The sequence below is a fragment of the Carassius auratus genome, chromosome 23 (assembly GCF_003368295.1).
Source record: "Carassius auratus strain Wakin chromosome 23, ASM336829v1, whole genome shotgun sequence".
Taxonomy (NCBI): Eukaryota; Metazoa; Chordata; class Actinopteri; order Cypriniformes; family Cyprinidae; genus Carassius; species Carassius auratus.
The window spans coordinates 16,664,418-16,687,020 of record NC_039265.1 but is presented as its reverse complement, the minus strand read 5'-3'; the positions used below and the strand labels follow the sequence as shown (position 1 = coordinate 16,687,020).

The 22,603-nt window shown below is 37.6% G+C and overlaps 1 long non-coding RNA gene across 1 annotated transcript in view; it reads right to left on the bottom strand.

The window, feature by feature from the left end:
- Positions 1 to 296: 296 nt before the first annotated feature.
- The window catches only part of LOC113041768 (uncharacterized), a 46,999-nt gene continuing 24,692 nt past the window's right edge, over positions 297 to 22,603 (bottom strand). Inside the window, exons 2-3 of the long non-coding RNA XR_003275468.1 lie at positions 1,021 to 1,075; positions 297 to 780 (exon numbers count right to left, since the gene is read on the bottom strand). This is a non-coding gene — a long non-coding RNA (uncharacterized LOC113041768). The remainder of the gene's footprint in view (positions 781 to 1,020; positions 1,076 to 22,603) is intronic.

Genomic DNA, 22,603 nt, shown 5'->3' with positions numbered 1-22,603 from the left:
AAAATCACATGGTATAAGGTGTGCTAAAATGCTCCTCGTAATATAGACCATTTTAGTTGATGTTGCCATAATGGCTTCTTTCATACTCAAAAGTACAAAGTTTACCACTGCTAGCGCATCACAAACTCTTCACAACTCTATGAAACTCAGCCTTTATCAGTTTGTACATGCAGAAAGCATGTTACAGTTCTATATGTGGGAATTCATGTTCAAGTGAGGTTTCCCAACCATGAATGTGGCCTACTAAGTAAAGTATGTACATCTAGCTTATTTCCAGAAAGTTTCGCGGGCTTGTTGGGGAAGAAACTTTTTTTATTTCAGACTCAAGGAAACTCCTGGACGTGAATGCCAAACCATACGAGAAGCAAATCCGTGACAAATGGGCATACGTGAGTGAAGGCAGTGGGGGAAATTATAATCAGCAGAAAGGCCATAAATGAGCGCCAGTGTCTGTAGGAGGCTAATTTGGCTAACATCAGCGTCTAAATGTCTCGTTGGCAGGGTTTAATTTCAGGTGAAGTGAGGTTAGGAGTCAATACACTTGCCAGAACAATCAGCGCAGTCTCCTTCAGTGTGTCCCTCTGGACTTCAGACAGGACGAGAGATACCTGTCAGCACGCAGCTCTCCTCCTCTGCCCATCTGCTTCCAGACATCAAAGGCAGCGTCTTCTCTAGCATCCCATTACTTCATACAGGAGCACGGCGGGGGGAGGCTGGGTTAGACACGACAAAACGGAAAATGGGAGGGCTGTGTTCTGGTGAGCTCACGCCTCCATAACCCTGATAATGTGAGGATGCATATGAGACATGTTTGAGCGTTAGGTAAAAGCGTCTCTGGGGGGAAAAGTGTCTGTCAATAGGATGGGGAGGGGGCTGTCAAATTCGAGCTGTCAAATGTAAAGCTAATGGAACTGTAAATGTGTTTTCAGTTTTGGACAGTGTGTGTGTAACAATAGCTGTTTGTGTGTGTGGCTAAAGGCATAGTACACACAAAAATGAAAATGGCCTTTATGTACTCACCTTCATGGCATTCCAAATCTTCTGCAAAATTACGCAAAGTTTCTTCATTTGTGATCTGCTTAAGAGAAAAGGTCCTGAGTAGGTTGTGAAAAATTTATTAATTTTTCTTATAAAAATTGCAATCACAATTTAACATTTGTAAAAAATAAAAATAAAAATAAATAAATAAATAAAAATAAAATAAATCCAGATCAGATTTGCTGTGCTTGTTTATAGGGTTTGTTTGATTTAACAAATATTTTGTGATTTAATAATCATCATCATCTTCATCATCATCACTTTCAGAGACTACCAACTAAATATACATTGCATAATATTTATTTTTATAAATATAAAAAATATATTGTGTATATATATATATATATATATATATATATATATATATATATATATATATATATATATATATATATATATATATAAAGAGAGAGAGATGTTTATAAAACAAATGAAAATTCTTTATTTAAAAAAAAAAAAAAATTGTTTTAGATGAGTTCTCACTCAACCAAAAGTCACTTGTGGATTCCAGATTTTGTATTTTTCTTATTTCTTTTTAAGAAAATGATTGGCTAGGTAGACAAAAGATATAAGTTTAAATATAAGTGCTGGCAAAGAACCATAAAACTAAAGAAAGAAAAGCATGAGCAGCTTTTTAAGCTAAAAGTGAGTTATAAATAGACTCCATTCTTCAAAGAAAGAGCTGTAATGAGTGATTGAGGAGCATAGCAAGAGAGAGGGAGGGCTGGTGGAGAGAGAAACGAGATAATGAACAGATACAAGCTTCCAATAGTTTCCACACAGACAAGAGAACACAGCATAGGAGCAAAGTCAAATCGTGTCTGAGGCCTTAATTGGTGTTTGTTGTGTAATTTGAAATAAACACGGACTATAAATACCTAAAACAAAGCCATCTAAATTCAGACTGGCAGAATCTGGTTTTGTTCCTGGCCCAAAAGTAGGTATTGGTTGAAGACTGTCATTTGTGTTTGTTTAGTGCACTCATTATTTACAGAGTGGCAACCTTATAATAGCCTAATGACGAAAACAAATATCTAAAAACAAGATGCAACTGGTTAAACATTGCAGTAGCAACTCCACTTGCAGATGATGGACTCGATTCTTATGGAATTCAAGCTAGTATGCCAATTGTGTGAATTGCTTAGAATAAAAATGTCTCCTAAATGCATTTTAGCCTAATACTTAGTCTAGACGCTATCAACTATCTACAAAATCACAGCACGCATGGAGAAACGTTGACAGAATCACTCATTTAACGGTAAATGGAGCAGAAAATATACTTTCATTCTCTCCCCCAAGACCTCCAAACAAACGTTATGTGTAATGACAGAACTTGCTAAGAGCTATAGTGTGCAACACCACAATGGAATTAAGCTGTTAATTATGAGCAGAAGACTATTTTGCACATAACAAGACAAATGAAGCTTGTTTTAAACTTCTAATGGACAACAAAAATTAAATAGGCTGCAGTGAGCTCTTAATGATAATGCATGTTATTTACACTATTACAACTTTTTAGAAAAAATAACTGACTACATTATTGTTGGTAATATTGCATACCATACTCAAAGTATTTATAAAAGTATTTATACTCATTCCTATGCAAAGAAAACCAAACAAACAAAAAACAGCAACTATTTACAGTAGCCAATAAGTATAATAATTGATACAATGGTAGCTAAAAAATATTAGAACACTATTTTCGCCAGCTAAAAAAAAATGGTTTAAATTTATTTTTTTCATTTATTTCTATCTTTTGCTTAAGTGTGTCAGCAGGAAATAATAGTTCACATTTCCAAACATTCATCTTGCCATTAATTATAATAATCCAGTAAGATTTTGTATGACAGCAGCCAGTGCTCCACACAGAGATCTGATCTGATCATCATCAGTCTGTCTGGAATAACATGAAGAAACAGAACAAACTGAGACACACTCAATCCAGAAGAACTGTGGCAACGTCTACAAGATGCTTAATGAGACCTAGTAAACAGCAAGTAGGTAGCAAGCTGTAGCTTTTAGTAGCTAGCAGTTAGCTTATAGGTGCACTATTCACACTCAGTCATAATTTTGGGATAATTTGCCTAAATAATTATCTGTGTAGTTTACATTCTGCTTCTTTATTGACATGAAATGGAATGAGATTTAGCAGAGTGTATATGGGTATGTGTGTATTAGCATGTGTATGATGCATTCTTCCAGACCCACTGCTGCTTCCTCTGGTGAGCTCAGCGATGGTGTGAAGAACGGGCTAATTACTCAAGGCCAGAAGACTGGCAGCGACCCACTCTCTGATATCTGCTCCTTTTAACACACCCAACTGGCGAGTTGTGGGCCAGCTGGGGATTTAGGCGCTAAAGAATCACAGTGACCATTTCTGCCAGTTACGTCCTGTTTTTTATTTATTTTAATTTTTTTATATTCCCTTGTAACCAAGACAATGGCTCATCAAGGCAAGTGAGACTCTGCATTGTGTAAATGAATTGGCTTGGACGCTGCCTCCACCTGCTCCTCAATGTGCTTGTGAAGCGCCACTATTGTGGATGCACAGACGACGGGCATTTTAATCCGATTGCGCTGGAATTGTTTTTAGTCTGAGGACTGAGGTCTTTTTATTCATTATTTCATTTTTGTTTTTTGTCTCATATGACATACTGACCCAAATTTGAATGATAGTTGCAAGAGGCAATAAGGCTTTTCAACTTCGCCCTCATTGTCAGTGAATATGACAGCTTTAAAATCTGGAAAATGGAATGGTATGAGGGAGATCAGCTTGCCATGTGTTTACGGTCTTCTCTTTCAAAACCGGAGTGAGGCAATACCATGGTACAGTGAAACTATCATATACTAATACCATGCACTTTGATTATATACAGTGAGTGCCATATTCATTATCATGGTGTGTACATGGCCTGCAAATGAACTACAAACAATACTACAGTAATATGGAGAAGCAAATCAATCCTTTGGTGTGCGTGTGTGCATATATATATATATATATATATATATATATATATATATACACACACACACACACACACACACACATATACTGTATATATTTACATACATATGTACATACACACACACACACACATAGCTTATAACATCCCATGTTGTCAATTAAAATGAAATTGAATTAATATTGCAGTTAATCCAAATATATGTTGTGCCCTATTTTTACTTATTTAGTTGTGTGTGTGCAACATTTTGGTATATACACTGTAAAACACACACACACACACACGTAAAAAAATAGGACACAATATATTTTTGAACAATGTTAACTTTAATTTTAGTTATTAACAACATGATATACAAAATTCAAAGCACACATATAAAAGAAAACCCTGGTTTTAACTGTGTTTTGAGTATATCATGTTTTAGAGTTCATGGAAATGTCTGATGTCCTGGCAAAACTTATATATGTATATATATATATATTATCATATTATATTTTATTATATCATGTTTTACTTAATAAACACTGCTTTCATACAATTAATTTTTAAGTTTTTACCTATGCCTCAGATTCATTTCCTTAAATGACATCATACTCTGTAAAGTGACACCTTTTTGTTTTAAAAAAAAACTAAACAAATAAACAATAAAACAATGTAAGTTAATATCATAGTGATTTCTGAATATGTATGTCAATTTAAAGAAGCTATCTACTTGAAGTCAACACCCTCATGTAAGCTAACTGTCCATCCATCCCTAAGCAATCGCAAATTTTGCTCTTCATTTCCATCCTGTTGTGAATTTTAACCTCAACCAGAGCATTTTCCTGAAATACAATATCCATTACAGATTTAAATCTACACATTTTGCTCTCTGTATTTCGCTCTCCCTTTCACAGCTGGACACATATATGCACAGACCCACATTCACATCTGGCTTTCCGGATAGTTCTACGCTTCTTGCTCTGTCAGCTTCAGTGTTGCAGCACCTGGCAGCCAGCAGATCAGTGTTGCCAGGACACAGGAGGAAATGGAGAGGGGTAGATAGCTATTCATAGAGCCCACATCAGGGAACCATCAGACAGAGGGTGCCGGGAGCTGTGCTGAGATCAGCAAGAAAGCAGCCAACATGAAGCCATAGCTCAGGGACACAGCTGTTTCACTGCACCGAGAACAGTTGTGCCATCCATGGAGTAAGTCGGCTTATCTGAATCCATAGCTAGGCTTCAGTTCAGTCTTGCTGGACTTGCCCTTTCTGATTTGCCCAAATCCTTTAAGACTCAAAGAGACACTGCATAATCCCCGGTGTTGAGAGAATAAGAGACACGTCGAGACGACCCCATGGACCACGGCAGCACCTTACAGATCCAGAAACAAGACAACCTGCGGCAAGCTCTACGGATGCCTCGGCCCGCCAGAGTCCCTGGAGATCCTCAGTAGTCTCCGCTATCAAAGTCATCTAAAGGAAATATCAAGTAGGCCACCAGTCACTGTATTGTTCCCAAGAATGTCACATCTTTTGGATGGAGATAGAGGAATTGCAAGGTTTTACAAAGTTAGAAACCCTTTTCCAGAGGGCACAGCAAGTCAATGCATTCTCAGATGTTAAGTGTAGGAGTTTCTTTTTAACAAGCTGTGGTCTTGAGAAATTCAGAGAGTCGAGTAGGTTAAACGCAACCCACAGGAACAAAGAACTGAGACGGGCCCAATTAGCAAATCAATAGCTCTATAACACGAGCGGTTCCAGCTGAGTCCAGACATCATTGTTAGGAGGTTTTGCGTCCCCAAACTATTTATTTCTGGACTATGCTAATTAAAAGTAAAATGTTATTTTTTGAAAACCACTTCAGCAGGAAGTACAGCATTGATTTGTATTTTCTTGCTTATAACGAAGCAAAAAAAAAAAACTAAAAAAAAAACTAAAAAAATAAGTGATAGCTTGACTGAAAAAAAAAGACTGTGGCTGGAAAATAACCAGGCACGCTCATGATGAGTCAACTTGACTTTACAAAAATATAGTTCATTTAATGGGTCAGGCAGAAAGATTTTAATTGGAAAGTTCTCCAATCACGAAAAAAGTCAATGTAAGGCAATGTCAGACAGCTCAGGATTGTGGGGAAAAAGTATAGAGAAAAGTTACAGAAGAAGTTGCTTCTCGTAGTTCAGCTTCTAAGTGATAAAACATCTTTAGAACTGAGTGAAAAGAGATGGGTTTCTTTCCAAATACTTTTGGGGATCTTGTCTGAAGAAAAAAAAAAACTGCTGGATAGAAACAAAAACATGCAAAACTAATTCCCTGAATGTGCTTAAAGGAGTAGTTTACCTAAAAAGTAAATTTGGATAAACATTCACTCATCCTCAGGCTATCAATTAAAACCTTGTAAAGTGAAAAGCTGCATATTTGTAAGAAACAAAATCCGCATTATAGTGTTTTAACTACAAACTGCCACTTTTGGCCTGAAAACGGGTCCTCTATCTATAGTATTTATATCTCCAGTGAAAGAGTGGTCTTGTTTCAATTTAGAAGAGAAATATACACCGATGTATTACTGTTTTCAAGTGAAAACGGTTGAAAAAATATGTTTTTTTCACTGGAGGAATTAAGTATCGTCATGGACTCGTATTTAGGCCAGGAGCGACAGTTTAAAGTTAAAAAACATTAATTGATGGACTGGAGTGCTGTGGATTACTTGTGGATTATAGTGATGTTTTTATCAGCTGATTGGACTTTCATTCTGATGGCACCCATTCACTCCAGTCTGGTGAGCAAGTGAGGAAATGTTAAATTTCTCGAAATCTGTTTCCATGAAGAAATAACTCAAACTCTGGTTTACTAATTCCTTTGAAAATATAAAACCTTAATTACCTTAAAGAACCATCTCAAGTGGTCAACACATCAATCTCTGCAAAGACATGATAGTAATAAGACAAATATGAACTGCATTTTGCAATGTTTTTAAAGTGGAGTTTTAATATGCACAGAAGCAGTAGCAGTTGGGGTCTTATTGACAAAGCTAACAAAAGTTTACTTTAGCTACAAGCTGCCACGCCAAAGCTTTATGGAACATTCTTTGAGTAAACAGAGATAAATCTTATTTATGTGGAAATGTACTTTTTGAGAGAAATGCTGCAGATTCCTTTAATAATATCCGTGATGATACAACACTGACAAAGGCACTCCAGATGGACCAACACAAGGGCTGATGTCCAACAGCAAATAACACTGATTCTGAGATCATCTCTTTGAAAGGCCTGGTAAATATGGACACAAAACAACGAACTGTCATCAAGACTCTAGATGTTATTAGATGATACTGATGTGCCAAAGGACTGTGAGCTTTGGATAAAAATGTTCAGGGTTTCATTTTCAATTACTGCAGTATTTGAGGATTGCCATGTCATTTTTCCTCCCATCTCATTTCTTTTTTTTCATCATGTCCCCTAAAGCAGCGGTTCTCAATTCTAGTCCTCGCGACCCTCTGCTCTGTACATATTGTATGTCTCTCTTATCGCTTCAGATGTTTATTCCGCCATGATTCCAGATCGAAGCGAATGTAGGCCATATGTTTCCATTCAAAGTGCATTAAAGTGCGTGAGACATGAATTTAAATTGTATTTATTTACAGAGGTATATGTCATCTGTGTGTGAAGACATCACGCAGAGCAAATCCATGAATGAATGTTCCGAGGTGAAGTAAACTTCAACAGATTTCCCCTGTTCAGGGATTAGGGAGCAATGAACACTGTGTAGGGACCATGTCAATGGGAACACAGTTCATGCACGGAGCTCACTTCTAACGAGCTGATATCTGAATCAGGTGTGTTAAGAAAGAGAGACATATAAAATGTGCAGAGCAGGGGGTCGCGAGGTCTGGTATTGAGAACCGCTGCCCTAAAGGACTCCATGGCATGGACTCCACCATTTTTCCAGAAAGCAAAAACCTAGTTACACATATTTATAATGGGGTAACAAATATAGCAGTACAGCCAGACAAAGAGGTATTGGTGAAAGCATTGTGCCAGCGAGCACCATAAATCTCTCCAAGTCTTTAAGTGTCTCCCAGAACTCCTCAGATTCTCGTAAGTTTACAGTACCTTAAACTGCACTAAAGGTGAAGCCGCTCTTGAAATTGATGAATTGGCTTCCTATTGTCCTCCCTGATGGCTCACTTTTGTGGAGCCAATTCTTTTGTCCGGGCCTATCAGCCGCTCCGCTCTTCCTGAATAAGATGCTCCGGCGAGCCGCAAGCTTTCTGAAGCCCAGCCGGAGCGGATGACGGGCGGCTGTGGGCCATGCGTGAAGCTCTAATGGTTGGCCGTGGACAGGTTTGGTCAGGTGGACAGGTTCAGGACTGACACCTCATCCATCTCTGTCCCTGAGGGCACTCATGCTTCAGACTTTAAGGCAAGTGATCTGTATTTGTGTGTGTATGGGAGCATATGGAGGGGGAACCTCGTCTGTAGCACCACAGGCTCTGTCAGAGCACAATTACCTCCCATGAGCCTCTCTGCTCAAGGTGACTGTAGCGCTCCGGGTTAATCTCAAGCGATGTTGTGGCTCTCTCTGTGTGGTGTTTGGGTGAGATGATGTCTGGAACACAACATTAACACCATACACTTGATCTCCTCATGCAAATATGCATAAATCTCCCGCTAAGTGGGAAAATCAGTTTTGCTGCTTGCTTTTTTCCCTTAAAACAAAAAAGCTATGAGGTTAAACTCTCAATCTAATAAAAAAGTCATGGAGCCATGTTTTTCTACTTATATTTCCATATAACCTCATGCTAGGTTCAATACAAGCTGTATTTGCAGAATAATGTTGCCTACTACGAGAAAAAAGGAAAAAAGTAGAAAAAATAGACCTGTCGCTTTTCTCTTAGAAAAAATTAGGGTTACTTCACTTATAATTAAAGCATATTTAGCCAACATTTAAGAGGGTTATATATCTATATGTGTGTGTGTGTGTGTGTGTGTGTGTGTGTATGTAACTTAATATTTAAAAAATAGAAACTTTCTTTGAGGTCTCTTTAAAGGGATAGTAAAATAATAATAATAATAATACTCATCCCAAATGTTTCCAAACCTTTATGTTTTTTTTCTTCTGCTAAGCTCCAGAAGAAAGATATTTTGAAGAATTCTGACACCCAGACAGTTGACGGTAGCCATTGACTTCCATAGCATGTGGTGGGGGTGGGGTGGAACAACAACAATATAATTCAATGGATATCTTCAGAAGTTTGGTTATCAACATTCCTCAAAACATCTTTGATTTTTAGCTAAATCCATTGCACTTGGTCATTCATAAAATGCATAATACCTCAATATATTATCAGGAGTCGTATTAACTTTGTGTTTCCTGTAACAGATTTTTGACCCAATGACTTGCATTTTGAGAATTAGCAAGGACAATAGATTCAACTAAAATCACCTTCAACATTTTACTGAAGAAAGTCACCATCTCAGATCGCCTGCGAAGAAATAAGTTAACAGATTTTTTATTTAACTGTTCCTTTAAGAGCAATTTTAACATCATTTTTGTCTAACTGCAACATTACATCATCAGAATCATTTACTACAACTCTGTTTTTAACTTTGCTTGCTAATCTTAAACATTTTTCAGCTGTGCATGTTCAACCTGAAATAGAGCTGTTAAAGATAACGGCATAATTAACACCCTGATTTTGAATTGGAAAGGTGACAACCATGTAGTCAGGGCAACATGGCTGTGGGGGCGGAGCCTCAAAGGAGGGTTACATGTAACTTGTTTGTGTCAGTGTGTGAATGTGTGTGCATGTGTGTAGGCCTGAGGAGGCAGGGGACTCCTTTAACACAGCAGTGAGCTCTCATTAAAAGCATCTTTCTCTTGGCCGGCAGTGGACGCTTTCAGCTGCTCGCTTCCACTGCATGCAAATAAGCCTAATTAGTCTGCGAATCTCCAGAGTTTTCAAACGATAGCGTTTCAAAAAGGCACACTTCTACTCACACCACGACAAAAATCTCCCAGCTCTCCTGGGGAACATTATTCATGCATTTTAAAAAACATTATTCATGCGCTTTAGATCTAACAGTGAGTAATTTGATGAAGTATCTGTTTCTTTCATATCCAGATTCTTTCTGTGTCGGCCGTGGATCTCACAGACATCACGCATACATCACAGAAGTGGCAATAAATATGTCTAAACAGGGTGAAGTGAGCTGTCAATCATTTTGATTAATGACCGACATGTTTCTAAATGTGTGTGATCCAAACTGTGTAGTCAGCAGGTCATGAGGCAATGCTGCAGCTTTCTCTCAGTGATTGAGACTACGGGTCGCATTAAATGGGAACATTTCCTCAGGCGGGCCTTCTGACAAACACGCTCTACAGAGACTCCTGCATACGTTTGACACTTCACATCTAGATTGCTTTTGATGTTGCTGGATGTGGGCAGCAATAAAGAATTTTAAAGAAATAGTTCCCTCAAAAGTGAAACTTCTGTCATCACATACTCACCCTCATGTAGTTCCCAGACCGCATGACTTTTATTGCATATTGCTTCAAAATAACATTAACCAGGTAAATTAACTAATATTAGTGTAAAAGTTTGAGGCCACACCCCTTTGATCCAGCACAGTCCAATAGAGTTCCAGGCCTGAGACTGACGACCACTCTTAAAGGCCTGTCAGAACCAATCAGCAGTCACATCACACATCAAGGACAGACGTACTCGGTCTCCATCACTTGTGACTCACCAAACCAAGTGTTCTTCACTCTCTTGTTGTCTCATTTTGTTGCTCTCATCCTATTTCATTCTCTCTCTCTCTATATATATATGCAGTGTATTGACACCATCTGTCAGAGCTCCTGCTGGTACCTGAGGGTGATCTCTTCAGACCAGTGAGCATCTCACGGTGGAGACAGAAGCCCCCTGACCTGGACAGACACTTACAGCCAAGCGAAAAGCTCAAAAAGGTAACTCGGTCCTACCTCAATGAGTGCAATCACTGAATAAATCTGAAAAGGGTTATGACTCACACATAAAGAATCCTACACAGGCTAACTGGAAAAAAACGTGTCTCTACCTAAATATTTTTGCAAAACTCCAAAAAAAAACATACCTATGCATACAGTTCACTGCATATTCCAGCTGAAATGAACAATAGTTGCAGTAAAACACCAACAACTTTTATTCCTTTTAACACAAGTTATAATTACAAGGGCATGATGGTGATTAATAAAGACTTATTTTTGCATTGTTTCTTACACACTACTACATTATGTCACAATATTCTTGCCATAGTGCATGATTTGTAAACTAATACATTTGAACATTTTCATGATATAATCAGCTCCATATGGATTACCTGATATAGTAAACTTGCTCAATAGTTCACCTGGTACAGCCTTGCTCTTGCAATTTGGAGCATCCCATGAAACACAAGTCACTAAGAGCTCAAAGAAAGTATAAGCTTGTTTTATTCCAGTTAAAGTGGTCATATTATAGATAATCAAATTTTCCTTGATCTTATGCAAAGTCACTGCACTGTGAAATTTTACTTGTAACTTAAACTTACTGTTATTAAAACAAAGCTGGAAAAAACAGCTCCTCCTCAGATTTCTGACATGGAAAAACCCTATTCATGACCATACATGACCACATTTATCTGTCAGCTAGCATATTCTGTGTTCAAAAAGGACCCAGTCACTGTGAGGTAATAGCAATTATACAGGGTAGATACTACTATTTCTAATTACACTGGAAAGGAGTCAGGAAAGTGATGTACTTTGTCAGCTGGCACCAAAATAACCCACACTGTCCCAAACACTTAATTTGAGACCATCCTACATAAATCATGACGTCAAAGGGAGTAGATAGGGAGAGTCCATTTTACATTACAGTTAATTTTGAATGACTAAAGAGGCTTTTCTGCCAAAAAAATAATGTAGCCATCGAATCACTAGAAACGAATTTGCAGACAGAAGGCATAAGACCTGTTCAAGGATGATGACTGTCAGTAACTATCACTATAATGTTTTAATAATTGTTCTAATTCTATAAGAAGTCTATTCCACAGATATATAGGGTTGTAGCGGTATGAGATTTTCACGGTATGATAATCGTCTCAGAAAATGCCACAGTTATACGGTTTCACGGTATTAAACTATGAAAATAAGAATTTGGGGGGATGGGGGATGTTGAACAAATGTTTGAAAGCATGTGTTTATTCAAATTTCATTAGTCAAAAACAAGAAATGATTATTTATTAGTTTAATAAATATATTTATCATTAACAATTCATACAAATTCATAAATTCTGGTTGACTTAATTTTTCTGGATTCTGTACTTATATGATTTAATACAAATATACTATCACAAATGGTGGTAATGAAAATGCAAAATAACTTAATGATGTTTTAAAACCTTTATTCTTTTATGCTTTCGCAAAGGGCTGCACAACAGAGATTTACTAAATTAAAATGAGGGAAAAAATTATATTCCCTAATGTTTATGTAAATTATTATTATTATTATTTTAGAAGTAGGCTACATTATATTACAATCATAATTTCTGTCAATTTAGTTAAAAAAGTTAAAAGCAGACTTTTATTTGGACGGGTTGTATTGAAGAGCTATGAGTGTCAGTGTATTTGTTTTGACCGTGGTTTTCTCAAATAAAATGATGAAATGATTATTAATTGTTCTCTCAGTGAGGTCTCACGTCCCTAGATAGTGAGAGAGCAGCCACTGTTAAACCTGTCACTTTAAGCCACGCTGGCACATACTTGTGTATGTAATACATGACAACGCCGCTCTTTCACACAAAGACATACAAAACAAACAGATTAGCCTATATATTTATATAGCAGTGCTTTTGTCATTACTTTACAGCTTTGTTTTAGATTTATTCATCAATCCATCAAATCGCACATTTTATGTGACATCTGCAGAGTAGCTAGCTACTGTAAACTCATTGTCATGACTCAACTCTGTGCTTCACTCTGCATCAGAGAAATCATAATGCATTTACCTTAAATCATAAATGGGACATAGCTGTATCTGCTCGGGATGATGATGTTCTGAATAGGTAAACATGTTCAATGCGTTTCCTCATTTTGCAGCCGCTTTCCGACCTCAGTTTTTGCAACCTGTGTCTACCTTCGAGGACAAATAAGCATTCGTCTTTTCTATACAAAAAAAGTATACATACTAGTGCCAATTTCAACTCATATTTTGACGTGGGATCGAGATTAGAGATAATGGCCTCAGTCTCTGATGTTGTCTCCGCTGTACGCGTGGGTGGAGCAAGAGAACAGTTAGGGGCCATTCACATATTGCATCTTTTGTGCACTCAAGTTCGTTATGTCAAATGTAGGCGCGTGGTATGCACGCTCATAATGGAAGCGCAGGCGCATCCGCACCGCATCAAATTAAAAACATCTCAACTTTTCAGAATGCCGCAAGCGCACCGCAGGTCATGTAGCTTCCTCACCTTTTCCATAACAATGTTGAAAGGTCAGCCAAGATGAAGGAACAGCTGATCATAGCTGTATATTGATTGCCATTTTAAATTAATTTAGTAGCAGAGCTACTGCAAGCAATTTTAGTGCTGCAAATCCATTTATCCAGTGCTGAAATTTCTGCGTCTTCATAGAGAGAGCAGGTCGTTGTTGATTAGCAACGGCAGACGCCTCAGGAGCGCAAGTGTCCGAAAGCATTTTCCACGCGTTTTTAGGCGCGATCTGGTAATGGTCCCTTAGGTGGAAAGTGGTTGCCTAGGCCCAGGTGAGATTCTGTGTCTGTTATTTTTTTCTCAGTACTGTAGATAAGCAAATATACAGGGTATGATAACCGTGCATGTTTATATCACGGTATATCGTCATACCGGTATATCGCTACAACCCTACAGCTAGAATAACCTAAAGGAATGATATAGTTGGAATGAATTTCAGAATGTTTTTTTTTTTCAGCAGATGAATGCTAAAAGTCAAGTCAAGTCAAGTGAATAAGAATCCATCTTTAAAAATCTTGAACATTTAAAGTGGCAGATGACAGAACTGCAGTGCATGCTTACAATAAACAGAATGTTACTCTCTTTTGGGGTGGATGCTTATGTAGTTATTGTATAGATAACGTCATTGGTGTGAACAGGCCTAACATCAAAAACAGGGTAGAAAATCCAGAAACAAACAAAAACCATGGACTAATATTACAACTGGACTTCAGCAGAGAAAATGGACAGAAATTGCTTCAAGATGGACACGATGACCAGTACAAGTCACAAGTCAACTAGATGTAAAGCATCATTAATTTGAAGTGTATTAAATATAATTCCATATTAATCAGTATATAGTTGTCAAAGGTTTGCATTTGAAAGAGCCTGAACTGAGAGTTAATGTCAGAGTTTAGATGAATATATATCAGAATGTGAAAGACGGTGCAGACAGAAGCAGGGGAGCTAGAAAAACAAACAAACAATGAGGCTTCAATATTTGCCCTTCATCGTTATCAGTGAGGCTGTTTGCTTCTGATCCCATTCGCCATGCTCCTGAGCCGAGACGGCAGCTACCGAGACCGAGAGAGAGAGAGAGCAGGGAAAAATCACACCCAAAAAGCCCCTATTGAACCATCAAGTAACAGGCTTTGTTGAGACAATGCTAGCCGGGGGCTGGTGGAAAGATGGGTGTATTTCAGGCAGCCAAAAAACACTGGGCTCCCGGAGGGCATAGAGGAGGCAGAAGACATTGAAATGGAGAGAGAGCGAGAGAGATAGGAGGAGAAATGGAAGCAAACTTCTCCTTCTCTCACCCTAAACTGTGACTTTAACCCTTGCCTCATAATCATATGAATGGATCCACGGCGCACACTCCCACACAACACCTATGCACACTGTAGTAGGCTTTCTCTCCAAAGCCTGCATTTCTGCAACGCTGATTAGTCCGATTTGCAGAGATTAAGAAGTTCGAGCGTTTCTTTTAATGGTTTAAGTCTTGGGACGAGGAGGTGGGGTGGGGGTTTAAATGGATCGTCAAGTGTCGTCTATTAAGCTCATTAGCCCTTTATAAAAGCTGCTTGACTCGTGCGCCCATCAGATCCTTTGAAAATGAGAATTAATTTGGACCATCATTTCTCATGCTTGTCTAGGTGGTGAAGATGGGGTGAAGAACTGCACATTTATCATGAACTAGGACAGTGAACACAAAATCTGATGCAATTAACATGGGAAAGAGCTTTAAATGGGTGTGTGGCCATCCGGGAACTGAATGAGGAGTTTAAAGAATGAAATTGACCTCAGAATAAATTTTGGACACTTTTAAGAAACTCTTTAAAATATATAAATACAGTTGCATTAGATTACAAAACAAATAAAGTCAAGAGAAATTTGAAAATAGACTCATTTTCCAACTCCCCTAGAGTTAAACAGTTGAGTTTTACCGTTTTCAGATCCACTCAGCCGATCTCTGGGTCTGGCGATTGCACTTTTAGCTGCAGCTTAGCATAGATAATTGAATCTAATTAGAACGTTAGCATCTCACAAAAAAAAAGACCAAAAAGTTTCAATATTTTTCCTATTCAAAAAGTTATGATTTTTCAATTAAATTCGAGTTTATTTGTTATAGCGCTTTTAACGGTACAAATCATTGCAAAGCAACTTTACAGAAAATTTAGTTTCTACAATATTTAGTAGTATTTTCTAGGCCGATATGGCTAGGAACTATACTCTCATTCCAGCGTAATAATCAAGGAACTTTGCTTTGGGTGCAGCAGGCGCAGGGATATTATGCAGCACCTGAAAATAGCCTACCATTGGAAGTTATCTAGCTGGGAACTATTTTCAGGCGCTGCATAATATCACTGTAATATCAAGGGGGTTGTGATACAGGAGGTTTATGTACAGAAGCTCACCTGTCAGCACAGCACTTATGCATGAGCCGAGTAAAGATAGACAGACAGTGTAGATAGATTCGCACCTGTCATCTGAAGGACATTGCATTCATGTTCTGCCAAGCTGGTAAACGTAAGGGCAAAAGAAGGACGTGGTACTTTGATGAAGTTTCATTGTCCCTTTGAACCCCTTTGAAAGCAGGAGAAAGCAGATTTTTTCATACATATTTCTGGGTTAAATCTGACGTTCAGCGCGGTGCCTTTGGTTCCTGGTGGGATTGGATGGAGTTTAAATGTTAGCTCAGTGGGTGTGGGATCTTTTCTCTTCCTGCCCTTTGATGCCTGCCACCCTCGGTCTGTATGTCAAAAATAGAGCAAAACACACCGATGGAGAATGAAAGAAAAGAGAAGGACGTTTCAGGTGATATGTAATGTGGCTTTAATGTGCTTAACCAATCCTTTAGCATGATAATTAACAATCAGATGGCTGCTTTTAGAGTTTTCACTACAAAGCAATCATTTTAGTGAAAACGGCTTAGCTGAGAAGAGACAGACAGATTCACAGAGAGAGAAAAGAATGAACAGGATGCTGAGTAGACAGGAGGAGGAAGTGGAAATAAGCATCTTTTACACACATGGCTGCCATAAGGAGACCGTGTCCAAAGGATCTGCTGATATCAGATGAGTTTTTACATTTGTGCACGGTGCTTGAAAAGAAGATGGAATATAACTTATGGCTTTGTTTTGTGTCATCATTTACTCATGCTTATGTCATCCTAAACTTAAGACTTCATTTCTTCCTCAAATCAAAAAAAAAAAAAAAGAAGTTAGAAAATGTACATAATTATTTTCTGTACAATGTATGTGAACATAAATGGATGCTGTCAAGCTGCAAAAACGTACAAAAGCTAAAGAAAAGCAATGGGTTTTACAGCTCATACACTATATTCCACGTATTTATATTTGTGTCCCATTTTAGACAACGTAAGACTCAGACGATGATGACAAACTTAATTAAAAAAATGATCACCTATAAGGAAAATCAGTTACACTTTATTTTAAGGTGTCCTTGTTACACTGTAATTATACATTTAAGAACTGAGTAATATTAACTACATTTATTTACTATATTATTAGGATATTATTAGGGATTCGTTATGGTAACTTTCATGTGCATTAATTATACAATGTAACGTGTAACAAGGAATAAAAATAAAGTTTTACCAGAAAATCTAATCTATTCACATTACCGTATCACAGTTTCCATAAAATATTAAGCAGCACAACTGTTTTCAACACTGATAACAAATTAGCAGAAATTAGAAAGATTTCTAAGGGATCATGTGACACTGATGACTAGAGTAATGATGCTGAAAATTCAGCCTTGCCATCACATGATTAAAAATTAAAACAGAAAATATTTATTTCAAAATGTAATCACTGTAATAAAGAGATTTAAAAAGAAATGTTTAAGAAATTAACATTTGAAAGGTAATGCAGGAAGCCTCAGTAGCTTAATTAGTTAGATCAGAAACTCTGAAGTCAGAGAATGAACTAAATACTTGATTTCACTGAAACTCTGAAACTGCTCCTATAGAGCCTCTGAAAATGAGTTTCTTACCCCAAGCTCCATTAGTTGACTTGCAAGGTAACCATCAACCACTCACACCTTTTTCAGTCATTTCTCATGATTTTGTCCTAATGCTTAAGCTGCTGACACTATTCAAATAAACCTGTCATGTAAACCCTTCATCAGGTCCCAGGTATATAATGTCCAGAAAGGTGGTATTTACAGTCAGAACGGTCAAAGAAATTAGAGTGAGGGGGCAGCACTGCCACTTCTTAAAAGAACAATGTTTAAGCAGAACAATAAAGAGCTTTACATGAATATTAAAGGGGTCTTAAATTTCATTTCCAAAAGTGAATATCTGAACTTGGCAAAGCACCAGGTTTGATATCAATGATGCCAAATACTCAGCTGAAACATGACGCAGTTTTGGAGAACTGGGAGCGATGAAACATTTTCAAATAACATCTTTTTCGGTGAAAGAAAGACATGCAGGTCTGATTTGACATGAGGATGAATGAAGCACAGAATTTCCAATTTTCCAACACAAACATCTTTTCAGCTTTTGTGCAGATGAATAGAGCCTGCGACTTCTCTTTCTGCACTTCGGAGCTCATCTCTGGTTCTGCTGGGCTCTCACAGGCTGTCCTTCACACCTGGCCCTCTGCAGCAGCTCTCAACCCACTCACGGCTGACTGATCTGTACTGGCACACTTGTTCTGTGGCCATGCACGCTACATGTGGGCACCCCAGACTACATCTCTAAAACTCAGACAGGTGTGAGTGTTCCGACTGACACGGGCCACTGAGACCACCCATATACATGGCCAAAATACATGACTATCAAGGCCTTCCGTTCACATACTCACATCCATAGTTTGTGAGATTAGAATAACTAATCCAAATCATCATTGCATCAAAAATAGCATTGAAATGTAGTGTCAAACTGCTTCTAGAGGACTGCTGGTGTAGGCATCACTGCATGGTTTATAGAAGCATTTTTCGCACAACCCTTCGTGCAATGGAAGTTTTGACAGTTCTTTTTCAAGGGGATGTAATAAATGAATGAAGCAATTATTTATAGAGCGCTTTGTTGTGTATAGCTGTACACCCAAAGCACTTTACAATCATATGGAATCTGCTCAACCATCTCCAGTGTGTAGCATCCAATAAAAGTGATACCGATGTTGCCACAGCAGACAATAAATACCTAAATGTTAAAATCAGCATAGGAGGAATCACATTTTTCTTTGATATTTTTGATAGAGCAGCTTGTTCTTTGATAAATATCGTAACTTAAAAAACAAAACAAAGGATACTAACAATCTAAGCTGCAGAAACAACTTATGCAACTTTCTGAAGCGGTCAAAAAAAAAAAAAAAAGTTAAACAACAACCCTTATTAATTGATCCAAAACCTGGGCCTCCAAGTAAGATAAAATGCAATAATGTCACTTTGCAGCATATTTTCAAAAATAAAAATATCTAATACAGTATGTTGTTCTTTTAGCCACTGACTAAATCAGTTTCACTGAAAAATGAAATAAAAATGAAATTAAATAAAAAAAATAATAATTTATTTTCTAAATACATAATTACATATCTTATTGTAAATGTAGCTGTGTATTTGTGTGTGTGTGTTTATGACATATCAGGACACAACTTTGTATAATAACATAGGTGGTGTGGTGCAGTGGATAAGACACATGCCTTTAGTGTGAGAGACCGGGGTTCGAATCCACTGTGAAACACCAATGTGTCCCTGAGCAAGACACTTAACCCCTAGTTGCTCCAGAGGCGTGTGACCTCTGACATATATAGCAATTGTAAGTCGCTTTGGATAAAAGCGTCAACTAAATTAATAAATGTAAATGTATAACACGGGTATTACAAGGAGAGGGTGACTTATGAGGACATAACCCATGTCCCCATTTTTCAAAACGCTTATAAACCATACAGAATTAGTTTTTTGAGAAAGTGAAAATCCACAACGTTTCCTGTGAGGGTTAGGATTAGGGGTAGAGTTGGTGTAGGGCCATAGAATATACAGTCTGTACAGTATAAAAACCATTACGCCTATGGTATGTCCCCACTTTTTACAAAAACAAACGTGTGTGTGTGTGTGTGTGTGTGTACCTCAATGTTTAGCAAAAATGTCATAATTAGACCTTCCAGTGAAAATAATAGATGTCTCTCTGGTCAGAGACATGGAACAGAAGACAGGACATATCCAATCATTTAGCCTGCTTAACTTCCACCACTCCAAGCTCACACTAATCAATCAACAACCAATGCATAGAAAAAAGTCAGCACCCTGCTATTTTACATTAAAACGCAAGCAACAATACAGAAGAAAATGTCACGTTTGCAAGGCTTTGTTGTCTTGAATTTGGAGTCCAAGTCAACTCTCAAGTAAATTCTTGTGCTCTGAGCTTCCATCTCTGCTATACATCAATGTAGAATCATCAGAGGTACTGATGGAGAGTCCAATATCAGATCCCAGTGAACAAAAACTCTATGCATTGCTTCAGAATACTAAAAAAGGATGAAGGAACCCTAGTCTTTGACAGGGAATCAAATGGACATTTTTTATTCTGTCTGTTCCCATCCATCTCCTTCTCTATGCCCACCCTCCACAGCCCTTTATTTTTATCTCCTCCGATATGCTAGCGGCAATGTGACTTTGTCTTATTTCACGTCCAAAGATCGCCATTGCAACACTATTGCCGACAGCTAAATAGTCAAAAGTGATCCAAACAAAAGATGAAATGTACAGAGAAAAAAAACAAGCCTTTGAAGTACACTATTCATTCGTGAGTCGTGGCAGTATGGCAGACAAAGCCTATCTGTAGTGCGGGACCTGACTTAGCAATGAATTGTGGGTTAAAAACTCATCCTCAAGGTTGGCAATGTAAGTTCCTCAAGTACTTGTACTGGGCCCTATATAATTCTCATAGGAGGCTTGTATGAATGTATGACCAGATACCTGACCAGCTCTCACCTATCCATGTTGCCATGGAGGTCCATTAATGACTCCACCATGGGCAGCCCTGGAGGATTTTGGCACTGCTGCGTTGGCCTTATTGACTGTTCTGACATGCGGCGGTCTCAGGAGAGGTGCTGGGGAGAGCAGTGAGTCACACAGCTGCAGGGCCAATGTGACAGGTCTGACAAACACATACTCTCCACGCAGAAAGAGAAACCATGCATTCGGTCTAGGAGATTGCCCCACGGTTGCATTCAGCCACCATGTCTCTGTAAATCTATGCAATGTGTCTTGGGGAGACTGGCGGTGACATCCCACAAGCAACTTAGTGGTAAATGCAATTTATTGCATTAGGAATTTATAGGCTCCTGTCACACCTGTTCCCTCCCTCCCATCACTTCCTGTCAGCTAAAAGAAAAAAATAAGGATTATCATACTATACAATTCATTTGAAATATACCTATAGCTATATATCTGTACACCTATATATCTATACACCTATACATCTACATATATACATTATATACACACACACACACATACATACATATATGTCACTGTTTTCATGAACATTCTTAAATTGGCGTTAGGTCATAAATGGTTTAACAAACTCAACGACAAAGCTAGGTTTTTGCCCATTATCTTAATTTCCTGTATGTCTTAAAGCGATATCTATCCCAAAAATGAAAATGGTCACCATTTACCCACCCTCAGCGAGTTTCTTTTTTCTGTTGAGCACAAAAGAATATCTTTTGAAGAATGTGGGTACCCAAGCGGTTGATGGTAGCCACTGACTTCTATAGTATGGAGAAAAAATACTATAAAAGTCAATGGCTTACATCAACTGGTTACCAACATTCCTCCAAATATCTTATTTTGTGTTCAACAGAAAAAAAGAAACCTTTACAGTTCTGGAACAAATGGAGGGTGAGTAAATGACGACAATAAAATTTTTTTGGTGAACTATCCCTTTAACTTGCGATATCAGCACGTTGGCATGCATGTGAACACGCTCACTGTTTTCATGACAAATCACTGCATTACTAAATTATTAAAAACACAGATTCATTCAGAAACTATTGCTTTGCTCTCAGATGTGTAACTGTTTATTCTGCTTAAACTGTAGCTGGCTGTATAGTGTTTAAAATGTAAGTTACTCAATTATTAAAGTCCAATCACAGTCGTCACATGAACTAATTCTGAACTGTAAACTCAAAGCACTGGTTAAAATGTTGAGATTATAAAAAAAAAAAAAAGCTTAACAGTGCTTTAAGGGAAATACATCTTCAAATGGATTGATTGTAGTTGTGTTCTTCTTATAGCTGCTTATAGATGAAATTCCATCAAAAATAACAATATAATTTTTAGATGTTAATTGCATTGATGCTTTTTTTTATGTATTTGAAATAGGGAAATACTAACTATAAAAGCAGAAAGGCACTATACTGTATGTGACCCTGGATCAAAAAACCAGTCTTAAGTCTCTGGAGTATATTTTTAGCAATAGCCAAAAATACATTGGATGGGTCAAAATTATCGATTTTCTTTTATGCAAAAATCGTTAGCATATTTAGAAAAGATCGTGTTCCATGAAGATATTTTGTATATTTCCTACTGTTAATGTATCAAAACTTATTTTCTGATTAGCAACATGCAGTGCTAAGTATTCATTTGGACATCTTCAAAAGGCGATTTTCTCAGTATTTCGATTTTTTTTTGCACCCTCAGATTCCAGATATTCAATTAGTTGTATCTCGACCAAATATTGTCACATCCTAACAAACCATGCATCAATGTAAAGCATATTTATTCAGCTTCCAGATGTTGTATGCATCTCAATTTAAAAAAATTGACACATAAGACTGGTTATGTGGTCCAGGGTCACATATTGTTAAAATGACTTTGAAGCTAAATTTTTTCTTGCTTATAAACGATTATAAAAATGACAGCCAATCAGAACCCATCTGACTTAAGTGCTCAAGCATTTAAAGCAACAGACGACAAAACTGCAGCATTTGCTTATAATTACAGAATGTTATCTTGCATTGGTGTGGATGCTAATATAATAATTATCATAGTGATTCTTCTTGGTGTAAATAGGCCTGAAGGGATATAATTCTATTTAAAACAGTAGTATTTGATGGATGTAAAAGGTGTTTTCTATATGACAGGCTGTTCACGGAAACACT